The 12,042-nt window shown below is 46.8% G+C and overlaps 1 protein-coding gene across 3 annotated transcripts in view; it reads left to right on the top strand.

Annotated features, from left to right (window-relative positions):
• The first annotated feature begins 1,022 nt into the window (after positions 1-1,022).
• The window catches only part of ATN1 (atrophin 1), a 72,964-nt gene continuing 61,944 nt past the window's right edge, over positions 1,023-12,042 (top strand). For 2 of the 3 annotated variants that reach the window (XM_089662935.1, XM_089662936.1), the window contains exon 1: positions 1,023-1,393. The gene's annotated coding sequence lies outside the window, so the exon portion shown is untranslated. The remainder of the gene's footprint in view (positions 1,394-12,042) is intronic. The other variant, XM_089662934.1, reaches the window with a different exon arrangement.

Genomic DNA, 12,042 nt, shown 5'->3' with positions numbered 1-12,042 from the left:
CAGGTCTTTGGCTGTCTTGATTGGCCAGTATGATTGAACTCTTCTTCTCGTGTATGGCATATTGGGGTGCCACGTCTTTGGCTGTCTTGATTGGCCGGTATGATTGAACTCTTCTTCTCGTGTGTGGCATATTGGGTTATCATCTATAGATCGATTATTCCTAACACAAGAGATTGAGCAGAAAGGAAGATTCATCATTTATCAAACAGCGTACGGCCACCATAAATGAAATTGTGCAATCAGATTGTACAGTGTATGGCCGTCTTAAAGGAGATTGTGTAATCGGATTGTATAGTATATGGTCAGCTTAAACCCATGAAACTACCTTGATTTAACCTTTCTCATGGATTCCAATGCATTTTTTGCAAATTTTGCCAAATCGCCTGACCTGTGCCGAAATTTCAGGGAAATAAAAACTCGCAAATGCGCTTATCCCTGCTCTTTGTATTGGCCAATGGATTTTGGAGACCAGCCCCAAAAGCTGCTTTGAAACCGAATTGTCGCGAATTTCGAATCGGTCGCCGCAAGTTACGTCTTGGCTTTACGGAATAGGCCGGCGGCTGCGTCCGCGCACACCAGCCGGGCTGTGGAAGCCTGAGCACACACACAGTTACTTTCTCTCCAGTCCTGCGGATAGATCCAACCTCCCCCCCCCCTTTTGTGCTAGAAAGTACAGGAAGAGCAGAGGGGGGGGGGGCTGGGGGGAGGAGGAGGGGGAGCGGCGAGGGCAGCACTCTGTCACCATGACCTCTCTCCCCTCCTCCCCCCATCTCCCTCTCTGCTATTCCTAATTAAAGGGATGTCCCCTAAAAAAAAAAAAGACAACTTTTTTTTTCGCAGCCTCCATTTTCCGCCCGCGTCCGACCGTATCGCGCTTTCGCCTTCGCTCGCCTGCATTTTGTAGGAACGAAACAAGAGGGAGGAAAGAGATAGAGTCAGCCAGACGCAGAGAAAGAGAGGAGGCGACCACAGAGGAGGAGGAGGCGGAGCCAGCAGGAGGAGGGGGGAGGGAGTTGGAGAGGAGGAGGAGGGGGGGGGAGAGAGGAGGTTAAAAAAATTTTCGTCTTTTGTGGGATTTTCACTGCACAACGGATAAAAAAAAAAGGAAAAAAAAAAAGAAAGAAAAAAAAAGAAGGTTTTTCTGTCGTGGCCGCCGCGTCGCCGGCTGCTTTTCGCTCTCTTCCGATCCTCCTCGGCCTGCGGGGAATCCATCCATCGCCATGATCCATCGGGGCTCCGGAGGCAATGTTCGGTCCGGCCCCGGATGGCGAGCCTCTCCGACCGCTCCTGGAACGCTGCAGATTTAAAGGAGAGGGGGAGACCGCCGCGGCTCGATTCCCAACGCCCACCCCAACCCCCCCAGCCGCCGGGGCGCCCACGTCTCTTTTGTTAGGTGGGTGCCGCTGTGTTTGTTCTGGATCCTTCCATAGGGAAGCCGAGGTTGAGGTTTACACGCACGCACACACATGTGAGCTGACCCAGCCGGAGGGGGGGGGGGTTAAACACACACGCGCGCACACACACGCAACTCGCTGTGCACACACCACAGGGCACACGCCATGCATGAGGTCACGGGAACGCATGTACGAGACATTGAACACATACAAAGGTTCACACATACGTACACACCCCCTCCTGTGGGATCTCTGCACACACCCCACACCCCCCCAGCTCACTTCTCTGTCTGGTGCTGACATAGGTAGCTGTGCAGTACACACAAATTGTTCATGTGTGCGTTCGTTCGCACATTAGCGCGCAGCCATCATTAATTCTGACGTAAATTGTCTTTGTTCTATACATACATTCAAGGGTCAACTGATGTCACAAATATAATCATGAGGTCATAGCTATATACCCCCCCCCCCCCATTCTGCATGCAATAATTTACAACGACCAATGAGAATTCAGCTTTATTACCCTGCTACATGTGTGTGTTGTCGCCGTATGAAGTCATACAAGGCATCCATATTAAGAGCCACCAATCAGGATTGATCGTTCGCAGTGTCGGCTTCTGCAAACTGAAATTTGATTGGTCGCTTTGACTCGTGGTTCGTTTTGGCATGCCATACTGAATGAGCCCCTTTTTGCATGGCGGCGGGTTCATCCGTTTCATTAGAACGCTGTCAAGTCTGCGGACGCCGATAGGCGTGTGATGTATCGATGTGAAGGGATTGGGGTTTTGGGGGTTAATAGGTATATTTAATATGATGGAGAGCACTAGACTGTGACGGCCAATCAGAATGTGTGTGTCACTGATTGACTGCGCGAAGGGACATTTGATTGGTTACTGTGGCTGACGGATCCTTGTTGGATGATCCCATGGAGTGTATGAGGCGTGTGGTGCCGTGAGTGCTGTTATTATATTGTATCCATATTGTTATTATTTTGTATCAATGTTATTATTTTGTATCCATATTGTTATTATTTTGTATCGATGTTATTATTTTGTATCCATATTGTTATTATTTTGTATCGATGATGTTATTTTGTATCAATGTTATTATTTAGTATCCATATTATTATTTTGTATCCACAATGTTCTTCTGTTGTGTCATCACTATTATTATATTGTATCAATAATGTTATTGTATCGATATTATATAGAATGTTTACATTGTATCTATTTATTATCTCAATTGACGAATGATATGTGCAGAACTCCTATCACTCACGCAACGCATGCACATCTATTGAACTTTCAGGCCACACTCACACTTTAGCGCTCCGTGAGCGCGCATAAAAAAAAAAGCGCGCAGCTTTGCACCCATTTGCAAAACGCACGAAAAGCTGCCCGTCGCCCTTGCATTGCCATTCATAGTAATGGCATCCCAAACACGGCAAAAAAAGATTTGCGTTTGTTGTGTGAAAGAAGCAGGTGTCAAAAGGTGGCAAAATGCGCGATTAAAAGCTCATCGCGTACATGACTTATGTTTGTCGCACGTAGGGAAAGCTCAGTGAAATCAATGGGCTGCCCTATGCGTGTGACGCAAAAAAGACTCCACTAACATCTGAGTGTTCTGTGAAGCATGCGCTTGCGGTGCCATTGGTTGTTAATGGCACCCCAAAACATGCATTTCCGTTTGGGTCTACATGCATCAATTGGCTGCCCTATGAATGTGATGCAAAGTGCGCAGCGCGATTTTGCACGCATTCAGAGAAACACCTTGGACTCCTTTAACACTTGAGCATTCGGTGAAAAATGCATGTCACGCTTATGGTACCATTCGTTGTTAATGACACCCCAAAACGTGCATTTCCGTTTGGGTCTACATGCATCAATTGGCTGCCCTATGAATGTGATGCAAAGTGCGTAGCAGGATTTTGCACGCATTCACAGAAACACCTTGGACTCCGTTAACACTTGAGCATTCTGTGAAAAATGCATGTTGCGCTTATTCGTTGTTTATGACACCCCAAAACGCAGCAAGCAGATGCACATTTCTGCATGTGTCAACACGTGTGACAAACACGTCAATCCTTAATACCCAGAAAGGTACAGGAGTTTTTTGGTGCATTTGTTGCGCGTAGCGTGAAAATGCATCAAGAAAAGGCGCGTTCACAATACACTAGGTGTAAACCTAGCCTTTGATGCCAAGGAACTAAAAGTCCCAGCATTGTCACGTGTCAAAATGTATGACAAACACGCCAAAACCCAACATCCAGAAAGGTTCAGGAGCTTCCTTGGTACATTTGTTGCACGTAACATGAAAATGTGCAAAACAGCGCATTCACAATATGCTAGGTGTAAACCTTACCTTAGATGCCAAGGAACCAAAAGTCCCAGCATTCGCATGTGTGTCAACACGTGTGAAAAATACGTCAAAACCCAATACCCAGAAAGGTACAGGAGCTTTTGCTGTGTATTTGTTGCGCGTATCGCAAACATTCGTCAAGAAAACACACTTTCACAATACACTAAGTGTAAACCTAGCCTCAGATGCCAAGGAACCAAAAGTCCCAGCATTCGCATGTGTGTCAACACGTGTGAAAAATACGTCAAAACCCAATACCCAGAAAGGTACAGGAGCTTTTGCTGTGTATTTGTTGCGCGTATCGCAAACATTCGTCAAGAAAACACACTTTCACAATACACTAAGTGTAAACCTAGCCTCAGATGCCAAGGAACCAAAAGTCCCAGCATTCCCACGTGTGTCAACACATGTGACAAACACGCCAAAGTTCAATGCCCAGAAATATACAAGAGCTTCCTTGGTGCGTTTGTTGCGAGTAATGTGAAAATGCGCACAAAAGTGCATTTACAATATGCTAGGTGTAAATCTAGCATTAGATGCCAAGGAAGCAAAAGTCCCAGCATTCCCATGTGTGTCAACACATGTGACAAACACGCCAAAGTTCAATGCCCGGAAAGGTACAAGAGCTTCCTTGGTGCGTTTGTTGCGCGTAACGTGCAAAAAAAAAAAAAAAAAGCATGTTCACAATACACTAGGTGTAAACCTAGCCTCAGATGCAAGGAACCAAAAGTCCCAGCATTCCCATGTGTGTCAACACGTGTGACAAACACGTCAAAACCCAATACCCAGAAAGGTAGAGGAGCTTTACTGGTGCATTTGTTGCGCGTAGCGCAAAACTCCGTCAATAAAACACGCTTTCACAATACACTAAGTGTAAACCTAGCCTTAGATGCCAAGGAACCAAAAGTCCCAGCATTTCCAGGTGTGTCAACACGTGTAACAAACACGTCAAAACTCAATACCCAGAAAGGTACAAGAGCTTCCTTGGTGCGTTTGTTGTGAGTAATGTGAAAATGCGCAAAAAAAAAAAAACCGTTCACAATACGCTAGAAGTAAACCTAGCCTTAGATGCCAGGGAACTAAAAGCCCCAGAATTCCCATGTGTGTCAACACGTGTGACAAACACGTCAAAGTTCAATGCCCAGAAAGGTACAAGAACTAAAAGTCCCAGCATTCCCACGTGTGTCAACACCTGTGACAAACACGTCAAAGTTCAATGCCCAGAAAGGTACAAGAACTAAAAGTCCCAGCATTCCCACGTGTGTCAACACCTGTGACAAACACGTCAAAGTTCAATGCCCAGAAAGGTACAAGAACTAAAAGTCCCAGCATTCCCACGTGTGTCAATACGTGTGACAAACACGTCAAAGTTCAATGCCCAGAAAGGTACAAGAACTAAAAGTCCCAGCATTCCCAAGTCTGATTTGAAGAACGCCTGTACACCGAATGGTGGACATACAGATAACGATCAGATCGAACGGTTGACCAATATGATTGAATCTATAAATGATCAAAAAGATTGATTTCATTGACATTTTTTTTATCTGGGTCTGGATAGGAAAATCAGATCATTAAGTGTATGGCAGACTGAACGATCTAAAGTGTACCTGTCACCAATCACGCAAGAGCATGCAAGAGTGTTATGGTGGCCATACATGCATCGATTTTACTATCCAATCAATCTGCAATTGATCAAAACAATTGAACTGCAATCAGTCGAATAGCCATAATATCCCTTCTGATAGATTTAGACTTAGATCAGAGTGTATCATTCAGGGTAGAAAATGATCAATCGTTTTGCATCAGATGCTTTTGTCATGAATCGATTTCCATCGATCAGATTACAAGATTGCATGGTGGAAACAACAATGTAACAAAAAACGTATGCCTGTATCAGGGGCGGACTGACAACTCATGGGGCACCCGGGCAAAAGGGGATCATGAGGCCCCTGTGTCCTCGCCGAAACTCAAACCACACCCAAAAAAGCCTATGAAAAGGTACCAGGGGCATCTCATGGGCCCTCCTACTGACTCCGGGCCCTCGGGCAGTGCCCGAGTGCTCAACTGGTCAGTCCGCCCCTAGCCTGTATCTTCCAATGCTCGGTCAAAATCTACTTCCCTGTGTGTGGCATATTGATTGATTAGGTTGACTATGGATCGATTATTTCTATCAGGAGAGATCAGAAAATAAATTGATTGTTTATGAAAGCGTGTATGGCCACCGTGAGGGCGAACGGCGCAATTTCTCAAAATTGGTTTTGCCCTTTAACCACTTCCTGTCCGGACACTTTCCCCCCTTCCTGTCCAGGGCAATTTTCAGCTTTCAGCGCTATCACACTTTGAATGACAATTGCGCGGTCATGCAACACTGTACCCATATGAATTTTTTACCATTTTTTTGAGACAGATAAAACTTTATTTTGGTGGTATTTATTTACCGCTGGGATTTTTTTTTTTTTGCTATGTAAATGAAAAGTCTAAAAATTTTGAAAAAAAGTGTTTTTCTGATAAAATTTTGCAAATAAATAATCTTTCATCATAAATCTTGTCCGAAATGTATTCAGTTATCTTTTTAGTAAAAAAACAAATAAGCCAAATTAGTTTATAACCGAAATTATAATTTTTAAACATTTTTTTTTTTACATTTTTATATTATTATTTGTTTTTTTTTTTGGTTTTTTTTTTACATACTGTCACCCTAGCAGTACAGTGTCACCATGGTGACACTGTACTACTTGTGGGGGGTGATGAAGATTTTTTTTTTTATCTTACAGTTATTGCTTTTACACCCATATAGGATGTAAAAGCAATCATTTCTCTTTTTCTCTGTCTGCATTCTTGCAGCCATTGAGAACTTCTGAGTGAGCTGTGATTGGTCACAGCTTGTCACATGTTACAAGGCTGTTGTGAATAGCCCTGTACCATGTGACCTCTGTGATCATTCATAGATTTCACACGTAGTAAGCAATTATGTCAGAAGTAACATCTTGCTTACTACTTTGCATGTGATCACTGATTGGCCTATCAGTGATCACATGATCGGGACCTCATACAGAGGTCCCGTCCGACGATTGGTGTTTCACTGTGTCCTGAGGACACAGCGGGCACTGGATCGCGGTGCTGCACGCTCCCAGGGAGCGCGGACAGCTAGAAATGGCGGGTGCCGTTTATGAACAGCAACCCGCCCCTGGACTGCCACCACCCTGCCCTTTATAAACAGCAGGCGGATGGCAAGTGGTTAATGACCCCAATGCATTTCACCAAAAATGGCCCCAGCAAAAAAAAATGCAATCAGACTTTTTGTTTCTCATTTGCCAAAAATCTACCAAAAAGGTGAAATTATGCCAAAATGACGCCAAAGGTGAAATCGATTTTACAAATGGCCACCACCTGTCCCTATACAGTATTAGATCCCGTTCACATCTCACGATTTGGATCGCAGGGCAGAATCGCTAAGTCCCAAATTGCGAGGCAACCTCAGCACAACGGGGGCGCTTGTTTGGGTTCCATTATCCTTCAATGGCTCCCCAAACGCAATGGAATTCTGTCACGATTGTCACACAACAGGATCGTGCAGCAATCTCAGCAAAACGTGTGATAGACCAACACAGAGTGGTACATAATTGTGAAATGGAAGGAAAATGAGAAATGGTTTTCAACATTGTTTACAAATAAATCTGTGAAAAGTGTGGCGGTATTTGTATTCAGCCTCCTTTACTCTGATACCCCTAACTAAAATCTAGTGGAACCAATTGCCTTCAGAAGTCACCTAATTAGTGAATAGAGTCCCCCTGTGTGTCATGTGATCTCAGTATAAATACAGCTGTTCTGTGAAGCCCTTAGAGGTTTGTTAGAGAACATTAGTGAACAAACAGCATCATGAAGGCCAAGGAACACACCAGACAGGTCAGGGATAAAGTTGTGGAGAAGTTTAAAGAAGGGTTAGGTTAAAAACAAATACCCCAAGCTTTGACCATCTCACGGAGCACTGATCAATCCATCTGAAAATGGGAAGAGTATGGAACAACTGCCAACCTACCAAGACATGGCCGTCCACCTAAACGGACAGGCCGGGCAAGGAGAGCATTCATCAGAGAAGCAGCCAAGAGGCCCATGGGAACTCTGGAGGAGATGCAGAGATCCACAGCTCAGGTGGGAGAATCTGTCCTCAGGACAACTATTAGTCGTGCGCTCCACAAATCTGGCCTTTATGGATGAGTGACAAGAAGAAAGCCATTGTTGAAAGAAAGCCATAAGAAGTCCAGTTTGCAGTTTGTGAGAAGCCATGTGGGGGACACAGCAAACATGTGGAAGAAGGGGCTCTGGTCAGAGGAGACCAAAATGGAACTTTTTGGCCTAAAAGCAAAACGAACACTGCACATCACCCTGAACACACCATCCCCACTGTGAAACATGGTGGTGGCAGCATCATGTGGTGGGGATGCTTTTCTTCAGCAGGGACAGGGAAGCTGGTCAGCGTTGATGGGAAGATAGATGGAGCCAAATACAGGACAATCTTAGAAGAAAACCTGTTAAGAGTCTGCAAAAGACTTGGGACCGGGGCGGAGGTTCCCCTTCCAGCAGGACAACGACCCGAAACATCCAGCCAGAGCTACAATGGAATGATTTACATCAAAGCATCTTCATGTGTTAGAATGGCCCAGTCACAGTCCAGATCTAAATCCAATGGAGAATCTGTGCAGTGGTGTATTTTGGTTTTGTGCTGCCCTAGGCAAGACTAAACTTGGGTGCCCCCCATCCGAATTTGTCCCACCCCTTCCTGTGTAAGGTTCACACCTTCATCTGTCAACTCTGCCCCTTCCTCTAAAGGCTACAGCTGTACTTCTAGAAAACACTAGACCCCCTATACTCCCTGTACTCCTAGTTAATACTAGACCCCCCTATACCCCCTGTACTCCTAGATGACACCAGACCCCCCTATACCCCTGTACTTCTAGATAACACCAGACCCCCTATACCCCCTGTACTCCTAGATAACACTAGACCCCCTATACTCCCTGTACTCCTAGTTAATACTAGACCCCCCTATACCCCCTGTACTCCTAGATGACACCAGACCCCCCTATACCCCCTGTACTTCTAGATAACGCCAGACCCCCCTTTACCCCCTGTACTCCTAGATAACGCCAGACGCCCCTTTACCCCCTGTACTCCTAGATAACGCCAGACCCCCCTTTACCCCCTGTACTCCTAGATAACACCAGACTCCCCTATAGCCTCTGTACTCTTAGATAACCCCAGACCCACCTATACCCCCTGTACTCCTGGATAACACCAGACCCCCTATACCCCCGGTACTCCTAGATAACACTAGACCCCCCTATACCCCCTGTACTCCTAGATAACACTAGACCCCCCTATACCCCCGGTACTCCTAGATAACACTAGACCCCCCTATACCCCCTGTACTCCTAGATAACACTAGACCCCCCTATACCCCCTATACTCCTAGTTAATACTAGACCACCTGTACTCCTAGATAACGCCAGACCCCCCTATACTCCCTGTACTCCTAGATAACGCCAGACCCCCCTATACCCTCTGTACTCCTAGATAACACTAGACCCCCTATACCCCCTGTATTCCTAGATAACACCAGACTCCCCCTATACCCCCTGTACTCCTAGATAACACCAGACCCCCCCATACCCCTTTACTCCTAGATAACACTAGACCCCCTATATTCCTAGATAACACCAGACTCCCCCTATACCCCCTGTACTCCTAGATAACACCAGACCTCCCTATACCCCCTGTACTCCTAGATAACACTAGACACCCCTATACCCCCTGTACTCCTAGATAACACCAGACCCCCCTATATCCCCTGTATTCCTATATCAAGCCAGACCCCCCTATACCCCCTGTACTCCTAGATAACACCGACCCCCCTATACCCCCTGTACTTCTTGATAAAACTAGACCCCCTATACCCCCTGTGCTCCTAGGTAACGCCAGACCCCCCCATACCCCCTGTACTCCTACATAACACTAGACCCCCCTATATCCCCTGTACTCCTAAATAATGCCAGACCCCCCTATACCCCCTGTACTCCTAAATAATGCCAGACCCCCCTATACCCCTTGTACTCCTATATAAAACTAGACCCCCCCCCCCCTATACCCCCTGTGCTCCTAGATAAATCTAAACCCCCCTATACTCCTAGATAACACTAGACCCCCTATACTCCCTGTACTCATAGATAACGGCAGACCCCCATGTACCCCCCTGTATGCCTAGATAACACCAGACTCCCCCTATACCCCCTGTACTCCAAGATAACACTAGACCCCCTATTATCCCCTGTACTCCTAGATAACACCAGACCACCCTATACTCCTAGATAACACCAGACCCCCCTATACCCCCTGTACTCCTAGATAACACCAGACCCCCTTATATCCCCTGTAATCCTAGATAACACTAGACCCCCCCTGTACTCCTAGATAACACCAGACCCCCCTATACTCCTAGATAATGCCAGACCCCTATACCCCCTGTACTCCTAGATAACACCAGACCCCCTATACCCCCTGTACTCCTAGATAACACCAGACCCCCCTATACCCCCTGTACTCCTAGATAACACCAGACCTCCCTATACCCCCTGTACGCCTAGATAACACCAGACCTCCCTATACCCCCTGTACTCCTAGATAACACCAGACCTCCCAATACCCCCTGTACTCCTAGATAACACCAGACCTCCCTACACCCCCTGTACTCCTAGATAACGCCAGACCCCCCCCTATACCCCCCGTACTCATAGATAACACCAGACCCTCTGTACTCCTAGATAACACCAGACCCCCCTATACCCCCTGTACTCCTAGATAACACCAGACCTCCCTATATCCCCTGTACTCCTAGATAACACCAGACCTCCCTATACCCCCTGTACTCCTAGATAACACTAGACCCCCTATACCCCCTGTACTCCTAGGTAACACTAGACCCCCTATACTCATAGATAACACCAGACATCTCTATACCCCCTGTACTCCTAGATAACACCAGACCCCCCCTATACCCCCTGTACTCCTAGATAACACCAGACCCCCCTATACCCCCTGTACTCCTAGATAACACCAGACCCCCCTATACCCCCTGTACTCCTAGATAACACCAGACCCCCCTATACCCCCTGTACTCCTAGATAACACTAGACCCCCCTATACCCCCTGTACTCCTGGATAGTACCTAGCTCATTATACTTCTGAAGGTAGTGAGAGTTCACCTTCTGTCCTAGTCACCTCCAGCCCAGTGTAGAGCCCTCGTCTGTGTCATTGCCCCCCATTCCCGGAGTCAGAGCCCCCAATGATCAGAATCAGATCCACCTATGGATGAAGTCAGAGCCCCATTATTAGCAGAGTCAGTGTCCCATGTCTCATGTGTTCTCTGTGAGCGAGTCAGTGAGGACAGTGGGGTCCTAGTCTCATCAGGTCCAGAGTCCCGGACAGCGACCAAGAGAAGGACACCTCCAGCACCCCACCTCAGCTAAGGAGATACCATCTCCTGGGAGAGCCCTCTGTGGCTGTTCTGAGTGGCCCTACCGATCAGTAGATATGAATCCTCCGACCTCCGATCTGGGGGGCACATGGGGCTCTGGTCTGATCTCCTCCCCGGTGCCTGGTTCTCGTGTGTTCCTCTCCTCTGCACCTTCCCCAGTGGCAGGCTGTGTCTCTCCTCCCTGCTCCGATCTACTGTATGATCCCCCTCCAGCCTTGCTTTGCCTCCGCCAGCTTTCCAGGCCCTTTTGCCTGGGGCGCCCCCTAGAAAAATGCAGCCCAAGGCAAATGCCTTGTTTGCCTCACGGCAAATACTTCCCTGAATCTGTGGCAAGACTTGAAAATTGCTGTCCACAGACGCTCTGCATCCACTCTGACAGCTTGAGCAATTCTGAAAAGAAGAATGGGCAGAAATGTCCCTCTCTAGATGTGCAAAGAGACATCCCCAAAAAGACTTGCAGCTGGAATTACAGCCAATGGGGATCCTACAAAGTATTAACTCCAGGGGGCTGAATACAAATGCCGCCATACTTTTCACAGATTTATTTGTAACTAATGTTGAAAACCATTTCTCATTTTCCTTCCACTTCACAATTATGTACCACTTTGTGTTGGTCTATCACAGTGGTTTCTAAACTGGGGTGCGAGGGCCAGATGTGGCCCTTTGCTTGCCTTTATTCGGCCCTCGGGGCACTGTTCCTCCCACTGATACGAGACATTATTCCTCCCACTGACACGAATAATGGGGCACTATTCCTTC

This window comes from Staurois parvus, unplaced genomic scaffold (assembly GCF_062004578.1).
Source record: "Staurois parvus isolate SC_StPar_1 unplaced genomic scaffold, SC_StPar_1.0 ptg001590l, whole genome shotgun sequence".
NCBI classification, from domain to species: Eukaryota; Metazoa; Chordata; class Amphibia; order Anura; family Ranidae; genus Staurois; species Staurois parvus.
The sequence above is the reverse complement of the archived record's forward strand: the minus strand, read 5'-3'. Positions and strand labels throughout refer to the sequence as shown.